Genomic DNA, 10,586 nt, shown 5'->3' on the forward strand with positions numbered 1-10,586 from the left:
AGGCTGATTGTGCTAGAATGATTGCTTCAATCATCCGCAGAGGGAAGGGCCTCGTTTCCCTTCTCACAGCCCCATAGTATTTCTGTGTTTCTTACCTGCCTCACCTAAGGCACAGTAAGTGTTCCAGATGTGCTAGTTCCAAGTGCTATTGTTAGAGAGTTCAGTGGGTACCACTGAGACCAGAAGGCCATTGAGGATGGAAGCCTTTCTTGGTGGTCACACTTGGTATCTTAGTCAGGCTTTCTATTCCTGCACAAACATCATGACCAAGAAGCAAGTTGGGGAGGAAAGAATTTATTCAGCTTGTACTTCCACATTGCTGTTCATCACCAAAGGAAGTCAGGACTGGAACTCAAGCAGGTCAGGAAGCAGGAGCTGATCCAGTGGCTATGGAGGGATGCTACTTACTGGCTTGCTTCCCCTGGCTTGCTCAGCTTGCTTTCTTACAGAACCTAAGACTACCAGCCCAGGGATAGCACCACCCACAATGGGTCCTCCCACCCTTGATTGCTAATTGAGAAAATGCCTTACAGCTGGATCTTATGGAAGAATTTCCTCAAAGGTGGCTCCTTTCCCTGTGATAAATTCAGCTTGTGTCAAGTTGACACACAAAACCAGCCAGTACACTTACATAGTAGAAAGTATCAGTTTTCCCCCTTAGACTTTGGACTGCCTTGTGAACAAGAGGAAGATCCAGACTGCATTGGTTTACTACACGAAATGCGGGAAGTGGTGCATGCTAGCCCATAGGTGAACTCCCTGAAGCCTGTTTGAAGTCACACAGCTGTAGTCAACTACTGTTCTTTAACTTCATCTTGTGGGTCTGAGTTGGAGTGACCACTACCACTCATTCTAATTTATGTCCTCTTAGGGAGGCTTCTCTTGGTCAGTCCCTATAAGATCTAACTTCCTGCCAGCTCTCCACAAGAGTGTTTTCTTTCTCGACCTTTGGCCATCATTACTCACTAGTAAATGATATCTAGCTCTGCAGTACACTCTGCATGACTCATCTGGATTCTGCATCAATACTAACGAGGACATAAGGACCGGGGAGTCCACATCTTTCTGTTGCTACCATCATTATTGAATAAGCCAGTGTGCACACAGTTGGCTAAGAAGGGCAGGACTCTGATCCTCAGAAGAACAACACTTGAGGCAGACACAAAGTAGCAAGAGACCACAGAGTCAGCAGGCAGGGCAGGGAGAGGAGGAAAGTTGCTCCATGAACACTCTACCCGTGTCTGTGAGATCCACTGAGGAGAGGCTCCAACCTCTTTTCCTGTCCTGACTTCCTTCAATGATTACATGGACATACAAGCCAAATAAACTATTTCCTCCCCCAATATACATTGGTCATGCTTTTTCATAGCAACCTAAGACATCATAACCCTAAGACTTCCGTAGCTTCAGTGAAGAATAAGAATCTAGCAAAGAATTCTTTTCAAGAGACAGAGGAAAAGGGTGAGGGGCAGTGGAACAGCCCCCTTACATTCCAGATTTTACTGGAAGTAAGTGGACACACTGCCTCCCATCTCCTGAGCTCTACTCCTGGTTCTGAATTCTGACTGGGGTTGGGGAAGTGGGTGATGAAGCATGGGGTCTCACAGATACCTGGGCAAGACCTTCCAGGCAGCAGGTAGAACATTCACTTATAGGGACCCTGAGCTCAACAACAGTGGAATACAAGGCCTGGATGAGCCTGGCAGGTGTGCATGGAACTTGACCTTTACCCTCAGAGAATGTGGGTTTATTTCTTGTCAGCTTTCTCAGTCCATGTCTTTTCACCCTCTCTTCTTTACCATCTCCATTCTCACTGCCTATTTCTGGATGCCATCCATCCTGACGTCATAGCCGTACTCTTTCTGACTCTTGAGCACTCAACACCTCCATTTAGGGAGAGTGTACCTCATCACACACACACACACACACACACACCTAATTTTTTAATTGTTTCTTCCAGGAAGGTCTTCTGTGGGACCTCCAGAAATGTTTTCACAGTAAAAGATGTTTGCCTCAGACTCTTTTGGATCCCAGATTTCTCAAGCAAGAGAATGTGTTTTTCCTCCAGTGTGATCCCTCTTGTGGGGGTGCAATGATACATAAATAACATCTCAATCCAACTGCCACTTATAAAAATGATGTATGTGTTAAGCAGTCCCCAAATGGTGCTGAGCCTATGGGTGTCAGATGTTTCCATGTGTGCCAGTACAAAATTGGATAACTGGGGCTCCTCAGACCATAGAAGATGGAGGTGGGCCCTGGGCTCCACTTGCCCTGTATTAACCTGGTACCCAAAGATCAAATGAATGGTGCCCTTGTCACCATCCAGCTTGGTGCTCCAAATGTGAATACATTGGGAGAAACTTGTAGAAGCTTCCAGCTTGGCCTCTGTGCTCTAAGCCTGTGCCTTCATAAATGTAAGGACAGGTATCAGGGACCATCAGACCCAAAACAGGGTATCAACCCAAGTCTCACTCAAGCCTCGATAGCCCTGTGTCATCCAAAGAGCAGACTAGTGGTCCTTGGAGCATGAATGAAGATGAAGCCTAGCAACAGCCTGGCAGTGCCCCCATGCAAAGCACCTTAGGCTTGCCACGTGTGTCTCCTTATCCACACATGCCTCCATCCTGGTGTGAGATGACTCTGCTGACACACTTCTTTAAATCTAGTGCCTGCAGCATATGACAGACTGCAAGGTCTAAAAACATAGACAACTGGATCTCAAATCACAGAGAAAGGGCCTGGTGGAGACTCACATGCTGAAATGTTATCAAGAACAATTACTGTGACACCTGCTAACCAGACAGCCCTTTGTCCAACAAGAGAGGTGGCAGGGCCTATGCACCAGGAGCAAGGAAGAAGAAGAAGAAGAAGAAGAAGAAGAAGAAGAAGAAGAAGAAGAAGAAGAAGAAGAAGAAGAGGAGGAGGAGGAGGAGGAGGAGGAGGAGGAGGAGGAGGAGGAGGAGGAGGAGGAGGAGGAGGAGGAGGAGGAGGGGAGGGGGAGGAGGAAGAGGAAGAGGAGGAGGAGGGGAGGGGGAGGGGGAGGAGGAGGAGGGGAGGGAGAGGGGGAGGGGGAGGGGGAGGAGGAGGAGCAGGAGGAGGAGGAGAAGGAGAAGAAGAAGGAGGAGGAGGAGGAAGAGGAGAGGAGGAGGAGGAGGAGAAATAATAGTGGAGGAGGGGGAAGAGGAGGAGGAGGAAAAAGGAAAAGAAAAGAAATCAAGCAGGGACTCCATGATCTATGGCCCAGATATCTGCTTCTCACCTCCTCCTAAGTCCCCACCTGGGTCATGACCCCTTAGGGTCCACAACAACTCACAACATATTAAAAATGTGTTCCAAGAAATTTAAGGCTACTCATGTCAGCTGACACCATTGTCATGTTTCTTAAAATGTGTCCTTAGCATGGCAGACAGGTCTGAGGTGTCAGAACTCAGATCAAAGCCCCACGTTACTCATTACTTACTTCCCACCTCACCTGGAGAGCTGCTCATCTTCTCCCACCCTTCCACTGTTCCATGAGAGACACAAGCCGCCATGGGGAGCAAGCTCAGGGACAGCGGCTGCTGTGCTCAAAAGAGCTACACCAGTGCTTGGCAGAGATTGGCCTAAAGAAAATTAAATACAAATGGTGTCTGAATGCTGTAAGTAGGGTTTAATGGATCATCCTTGTAGGAGTTTGGAAGATACTAATGCTGAGAGCAATGTAGACTGTGGAGGCCCAGACCAAAAGGTTTCAGAATAAAGAATTTTGGCAACTGGCTTGAGATCATTCTTGTGATATTTTAGCAATGAGTTTGGCTTCTTTTTGCCCTTGCCCTAAGAATCTGCCTGATGTTAAATTGGAGAGTTTTGAAGTAATCTCATTAGTGGAGGAGATTTCCAAGCAGCTTAGTATTGACTCTGCTGTGTGATTATTATTAATTACTCCTATGTCCGTCTACAATGAAAACAGGTTGTAAAATTTGAAATACAAAATGTATTGTTTGGGAAGAAAAAGAGCATCAAGAGATTTAATGTTGGAGGCAAGGTTTGTGCTAAAAGATATAAGTGAAAATCAAATAAAGAGAGTGGTGTCTTCAGGGTGAGACCTCTCTCACATAGTATCTTGCCACTTGTGAAGGAGATATCCTTTTATGTGGACCAACACTGAAAGCTATGGTTCAGATTTAAGGTGGGTCTTCCTACCTCAAATGATCCAATCCTGAAAATTCCTCAGAAACATGCCCAACTGTTCGTGTTTTTTTGTGAATTCCAGATGCTGTCCAGTTAACAATCAAGAAAAGCCATCACATACATATAAAATAAATCCCCATGAGACTCTCTATTAATTTAAGAATAAGTTCTTATATTTCTTTTCTGAAAAAGAAGTAATTTTTAATTTTGATAAATATTATATTAAATCCATAGTATTCATTGGTTAGTATTAACAATGTTAGGGTTTTTTTTTTTTTATACAAAATCAGAACATTATTTTTTACCATTGTTTGAGATGGGCCTCATCACAGAGCCCTAGTTAGCCTCAGATTCTCAGTCTTCCCTGCTTCTACCTACAAGTACTGAGGTACCAAACATGCACACTACACTTGCCCCACAACACCATTTCTAAGCCTTATTTCTTTCAACAGTTTCATACCCTTCAGAGTATTGATATCTCACCTCCTGGGCAAACCTTAGCTCTAAGTATTACTTTTGGTACTATCTAAAATATATTTTTTCTTCATTTCCTGCTTAGACTTTACTTGTATATGTATGTGTGTATTTTGTGAGTTCATGTGGATAGCTATAGGTGTGGGTGCATGTGTGTGTCAGCCATAAATTTACATGGGATATCTTCCTCAATCCTTCTCCACCTTACATATTGAAATAGAAATCCTGGCTACTCTAGCCGGCCAGCTTGTTCTGAGGATTCCTACCACACCACCCTATATACTAGGAACATAGGTCAAGTAACCCACCCAGCTTTTACATGGATTCTGGGACCCCAGCTCCCATCCTTATTCTAGAATATCAAACACTTCAATGCCCTAGCTATCTCCCCCTTAGGATACAAATGAGCAGGCAACCACATACATCTCTTTGCAGGCTTATCAACAAATTAACATAGCTGCCTTAAAGGTATGGAGAGAATTACCCAAAAAGTGAGGAAAACTTTGTCCCTGAGATTGGCCAGGGCCTCGAAGAATTGTACCCAGATTTTGTAGCTACCTCCTTCCAGCCCTGGGCTAAGATATTCTTAGCTGATATATACAGTGATATGTATATTATAATATAATATATTGTGAGTAATGTATACAGCAATCAAGAATTATTCAAGAGAATTTTCTGATTTGTCTTTTCAGATAGTTGTTTTTAGTTAATTGGTATTGACAAACTAAATTATCAAGCTATTGAAAAGAGCAATTAATTTCCTGACCTTTGTTGTCTGTCTCTCCTGACCTGGGAGGAGAAAAAGAAAACAATGTAATGAGCCCTCTTTTCCCTCCAGATAGCTTTACCTTATTGGTTTACAGATCAGAACAGGAATGTGAAGGATATCCTCCATGAGACCTGGCCGTGGCTCTTCAAAAAAAAAAAAAAAACAGATAAGTAACAGGTAAGAACTTAATGGGGGCTCAACTTGGAGGAAAAGACAAAATGAATAATCAGTCAATACTTAAATATTTATTAATTAAATTGAATGAATTATGAATGAATTATAATATGTAACATAATGAATAATTAATACATAATTAAAACTACAAGCATAGAAAAATGCCTTCTACATGCAGAGCAGAGCATGCTGAACTGAATTACAGGAAACAACCCTGACTCACAGACTCCAGTGTCTTTAAGGAAACTAGTAGACATTGGGCCCTTTAGTTCCTCCCACTGTAAAATGAAGGAACAAGGTTGTTTCATTGCCTATAACTTTACAATTAGCTTCCTCCAACAGCTCAGTTTGTATTTCCTAAAGGAAAGTCAATTTTCTCATGTTTCTTCCTTCTCTTATGCATCTTCCACCACAGCCCCCATAGTGAGCTATACAACTGGTTTACCACCCAAGGTAAGGCAACTTTAAAAATGCTAAATGAGACTTTGGCTGGACTGCATATCAGCCTTTCATCTCGGTTTGCACTCCCAGTGTTATCTTGTCGTTAAGAGGCAATAAATTATAAAGTACAAATGATTTATTTGGACCCAAAAGCCAGTCTTCAAACCCTAAGTACTTGGGGCCCTACTCAGCTCAAGCAAAAACTGAGCCTCCCAGCTCTTAATTGAATGCGAAATTCAGAAAGCCCTGTCTCCCAAGGGAGGCCTTATTATGCCCTCTGCTGGAGGAAAAGTCTCATAACTCTGTTCTCCTTAAAAACTGGAAGATTGGTTTAACCATAAAGATGAACAGGGTAGAGCATAGATGGATCCCATGTTTGTTTATCCCCACTCTATAATCCAGACCAGATTCCTGACCCCGTAGACACTTGACAAGATTTCTACTGTTCCCTCTATTCCCCTTTCTTTTCCTCTGTTGTCCAAAATCTTTTTATCATTTGAACAGACCCTGTGTTAAACTGAACAAACATTGGCTCTCAGGTTAAATAGGTACCCTTCACTAGGTTCTAGAAAACGATTGAGGAATCTAAGAGAAACACTGAGAAGCTCTCATTTCAGATCCCCAAAGAACTGTGACCCTGTTGTGGTTTGAATGGAAATGCCCCCCCCCCCCCATGGACTCCAGTGTGTGGATGCTTAGTCACCACAGAGTGACACTATTAGGAGGTATGGCCTTGTTGGAGTAGTTGTGGCCTTGTTGAAAGAGGTGTGGGGCCTTTGAGGTCTCAGATGCTCAAGCCAAGGCCAGTATGGCATAGTCTCTTCCTACTGCCTGTGTAGAGTGAAAAATTATAAAGAGATAGATAGATAGATAGATAGATAGATAGATAGATAGATAGATAGATAGATAGATGGAGAGATAGAGATAGAGATAGAGATAGAGATAGAGATAGAGATAGAGATAGAGATAGAGATAGAGATAGAGATAGAGATAGAGATATGGGCTTTTTCTTTAACCTAGACCTGAGCAAAAGAATGTAAGTTCCAGAAAGTGGAACTGAATGTAAGATTTTCACTGCCCCGGGACACATTCCGGTTGGAGGACATTATCCCTGAATCAGAGGACACTTGCTGGATTAACATTCCTCAGCCTCAGGGAAGAAAAATAGTTAATCTGAAATAGTTAGTAAATGACAGGATGGGGCACAGTGACGTGGTAAAGCTACATTCTTGAGAGGAATGAGTGTGCAGAGTGATTTTCACATGACTCTGGATCATTTGCGCTGGGTTCCTCTGAAATGTTCCACTGTTCTTGGTTACCCCTCCCCCCTTGGTCTTCCCAGTGTTATGTTCAAAATTTGTAAAACAACCAATCATGTGTAACCATGCGAAAATGCAACCAATCATGTGTAACCGCGTGAAAATTCCTTCCTTTCCCCACCCCATGCTATAAAAAACCCCCTCAGCTTGCTGGCCTTTTGTCAAAATTCTGTTCCTTCGTGGATGAGCAGTTTTGACCGTTGACTAGCCAACTCTCCCCAATAAACCTCTGCTGATTGCATCCAGGTATGGTTTCTTGTGATTTTTGGGTGGTCGTGATTTGTTGACTTGAGGAAGGGTCTCCTAAGTTTGGGGGTCTTCACTTACAGATCCAGATGTAGAACTCTTAGCTCCTTCTCCTGCACCATGCCTGCCTGGATACTGTCATGCATCCCTCCATGATGACAGTAGGCTGAACCTCTGAACCTATAAGCCAGCCCCAATTAAATGTTGTCTTTTATAAGAGTTGCCTTGGTCATAGAGTCTGTTCACAGCAATTGAAACTCTAAGGCAATAAGTAAGTAAGCAAGTAAGTAAGTAAATCACTAAAAGACACCTGTCTTTCATTTGGAAATGAATAAATGTATCTGTCTTCATTCATATAATGACATCATCTTATGTTTTTTAAACTTTCCAAGAATCCATATCAACAGTTGGTCCTAATCAACAAATTCCAAAATGCTATAAAGTACAAAATCAATATAGAAAACTCAGTTATGCTTCTATATGGCAGCAAGAGAAAATCTAAAAGAAAATTAAGAAGGTGATCCCATTTATAATATCTTTTCCAAATACCTAGGAATAAGTTAAACAAGAATATTCACATTTAAAGATAATTTATTTCTTAAAGAAAATAAAGACTTGATTGGATGGGGAAAATATCAGTTCACAGAACAGAAGATTTAATATGGTGAAAATGACAATAACCTCCAAAGTGATCAAATGCCCCTTTTTGAAGAACTGATTCCAAAATGTATATGGTGTCCAGGAACCACAATGGACTGTGAAAAATGAAAAATGTTGAAAAAGAAAAAGTTGAGGAGCACTATGTTCTGGTTTTAGTTTTCTAGGGCTGCTGGCACAAAATACTGAATACTTAGTGCCCTCAAATATAGAAATATGGGCCAGGAAGATGGTTCAGTGGATAACTTATATGCATGTGGCTGGTTATAAAATCACTTGAATTCCATATGCCTGGGATAGCCCCGCTTGTCCATCTCTGCCACCCTTAACACACATACCCTCGGTCTTAGGCTGGCTCTATCCCATGCCTGCAAATAATGCTCAACAAATGCCCCATGGTCCTGGCATCTCCAAGGTCTTGGGCTTTCCATTGAAACTTAGGCTTCCCCCGCACAGCTTCCCCTTCAAAAGCCCTCTTACAGCTCTGACCCCGCCACACAGTACATGACCTCAGTAAGTCTCTAGAACCTTTCCACCACTCTCCAGAATCCATCTTTCCTACATGTTTCATTCCTAGAAAAATCAATACCAGGGGAACTACACAGCTTAGTTCTTTTGCCAGAATAGGCTGGAGCTTAACCCCACTGGACCACAGTGCCAGCACTTTGTGCTCTATTTCCAGGGTAAATTTCATTGCAGTGTTTTGAGTAAGGACCCTTCAGAGTTGTTCTCAGTTTAGGTTCCCGTCTTACAAATGAATTTGCATTTTTTTGAATTTGCATTTTCAAAAACTGAAGCCATCGTATACCCTGGAAAATCAGCCGGGGTGGCCCCCAACTTCCCTTTTCCTGTGGTAGCTCCGTACGGTGAGGAGCTCATGTTCGTACTTATAGTTATGCTGTCCAAGGGTCCGCTGCAGTCCGTACAGGTCTTTGGATGCAAGAAGACAGCCACAGCTGTGGCTCTGTGCAAAGGAGGAAACGGGCTCATCAAGGTGAACGGACGTTCCCTTGAGATGATCGAGCCGTGCACGCTGCAGTACAAGTTACTGGAGCCTATTTTGCTTCTGGGCAAGGAGCGGTTTGCTGGTGTGGATGTCCGGGTCCGTGTGAAGGGTGATGGTCATGTGGCCCAAATTTATGCTGTCTGACCGTCCATTTCAAAAGCCCTGGTGGCTTATTACCAAAAATATGTGGATGAAGCCTCTAAAAAGGAAATCAGAGACGGACTCATCCAATGCGATCGGACCCTGCTTGCAGCTGACCGTTGTCTCTGCGAATCCAAAATATTTGGAGTTCCTGGTGCCTGTGCCCGATACCAGAAATCCTACCGATAAGCTCATCTCAAGGATCAGGGTTTACCTTTGTAATAAACAACCTAGGAGCCGGGCAGTGGTGGCGCACGCCTTTAATCCCAGCACTTGGGAGGCAGAGGCAGGCGGATTTCTGAGTTCGAGGCCAGCCTGGTCTACAGAGTGAGTTCCAGGACAGCCATGGCTACACAGAGAAACCCTGTCTCGAAAAACCAAAAAAAGAAATAATAATAATAATAATAATAATAATAATAATAATAATAATAATAATAATAATAAATAAATAAACATCCTAGGATTAAAAAAAAAAAGTGAAGTCATTTCGGGGTGGGGTCTCGCCCCCAAGGCAGCTTTTCCAAGAGTTCTTAAGGTTTTTATTTAATGATTCCAGCGGCTTTTGAACTCCTTTCATTGTCAAACATCACATTGAAAAGTGTGCAAAGCAAGTTTAAAGTTAGGCCTTCAAAAACTTGCAAGTAACTGTACTTCTTTCATTTTGTTCCTCTATCTACCTCTCTCTCTCTCTCTCTCTCTCTCTCTCTCTCTCTCTCTCACACACACACACACACACACACACACACACACACACACACACACTGTAGACCTGGATCAGAGCGATAAGCACGACCATGAATAGCCTGAATTGTTATCCTGACTTGACATTTTCTCTGCCAATTAAATTAGTAAATTTCTTCGGACTTCACACTCACTCAGCATCTCCAGACACGGGCAGAATGCAGTAGTATATAATAGTAGTAATGGTGAGGGTTGTGGTTGTTTTATGACTTTGCTGTTTGTCCTGTTGATAAGCGTGTAATGGTAGTGATCATGGTGGTGATGGGTTTTGTGACAATGGTAATGGTGGAGATACGGTATGTGTGGTCAAAATGATGATGGCAGTCATATTCATGGTGATAGTGGTGGTCATAAAATGGATTGCGGTGGTAATGGTGACAGTGATGTTTGAGATGCTAGTTGTGGTAGCAGTAAGAATAATGCTGGTATTTGGTTGTGTTTATTT

At 42.9% G+C, this 10,586-nt stretch overlaps 1 pseudogene; it reads left to right on the plus strand.

The window, feature by feature from the left end:
- Positions 1-9,100: 9,100 nt before the first annotated feature.
- On the plus strand, positions 9,101-9,589 carry LOC117722613 (small ribosomal subunit protein uS9 pseudogene; annotated as a pseudogene).
- Positions 9,590-10,586: the final 997 nt, after the last annotated feature.

The sequence above is a fragment of the Arvicanthis niloticus genome, chromosome 17 (genome assembly GCF_011762505.2).
Source record: "Arvicanthis niloticus isolate mArvNil1 chromosome 17, mArvNil1.pat.X, whole genome shotgun sequence".
NCBI lineage: Eukaryota > Metazoa > Chordata > Mammalia > Rodentia > Muridae > Arvicanthis > Arvicanthis niloticus.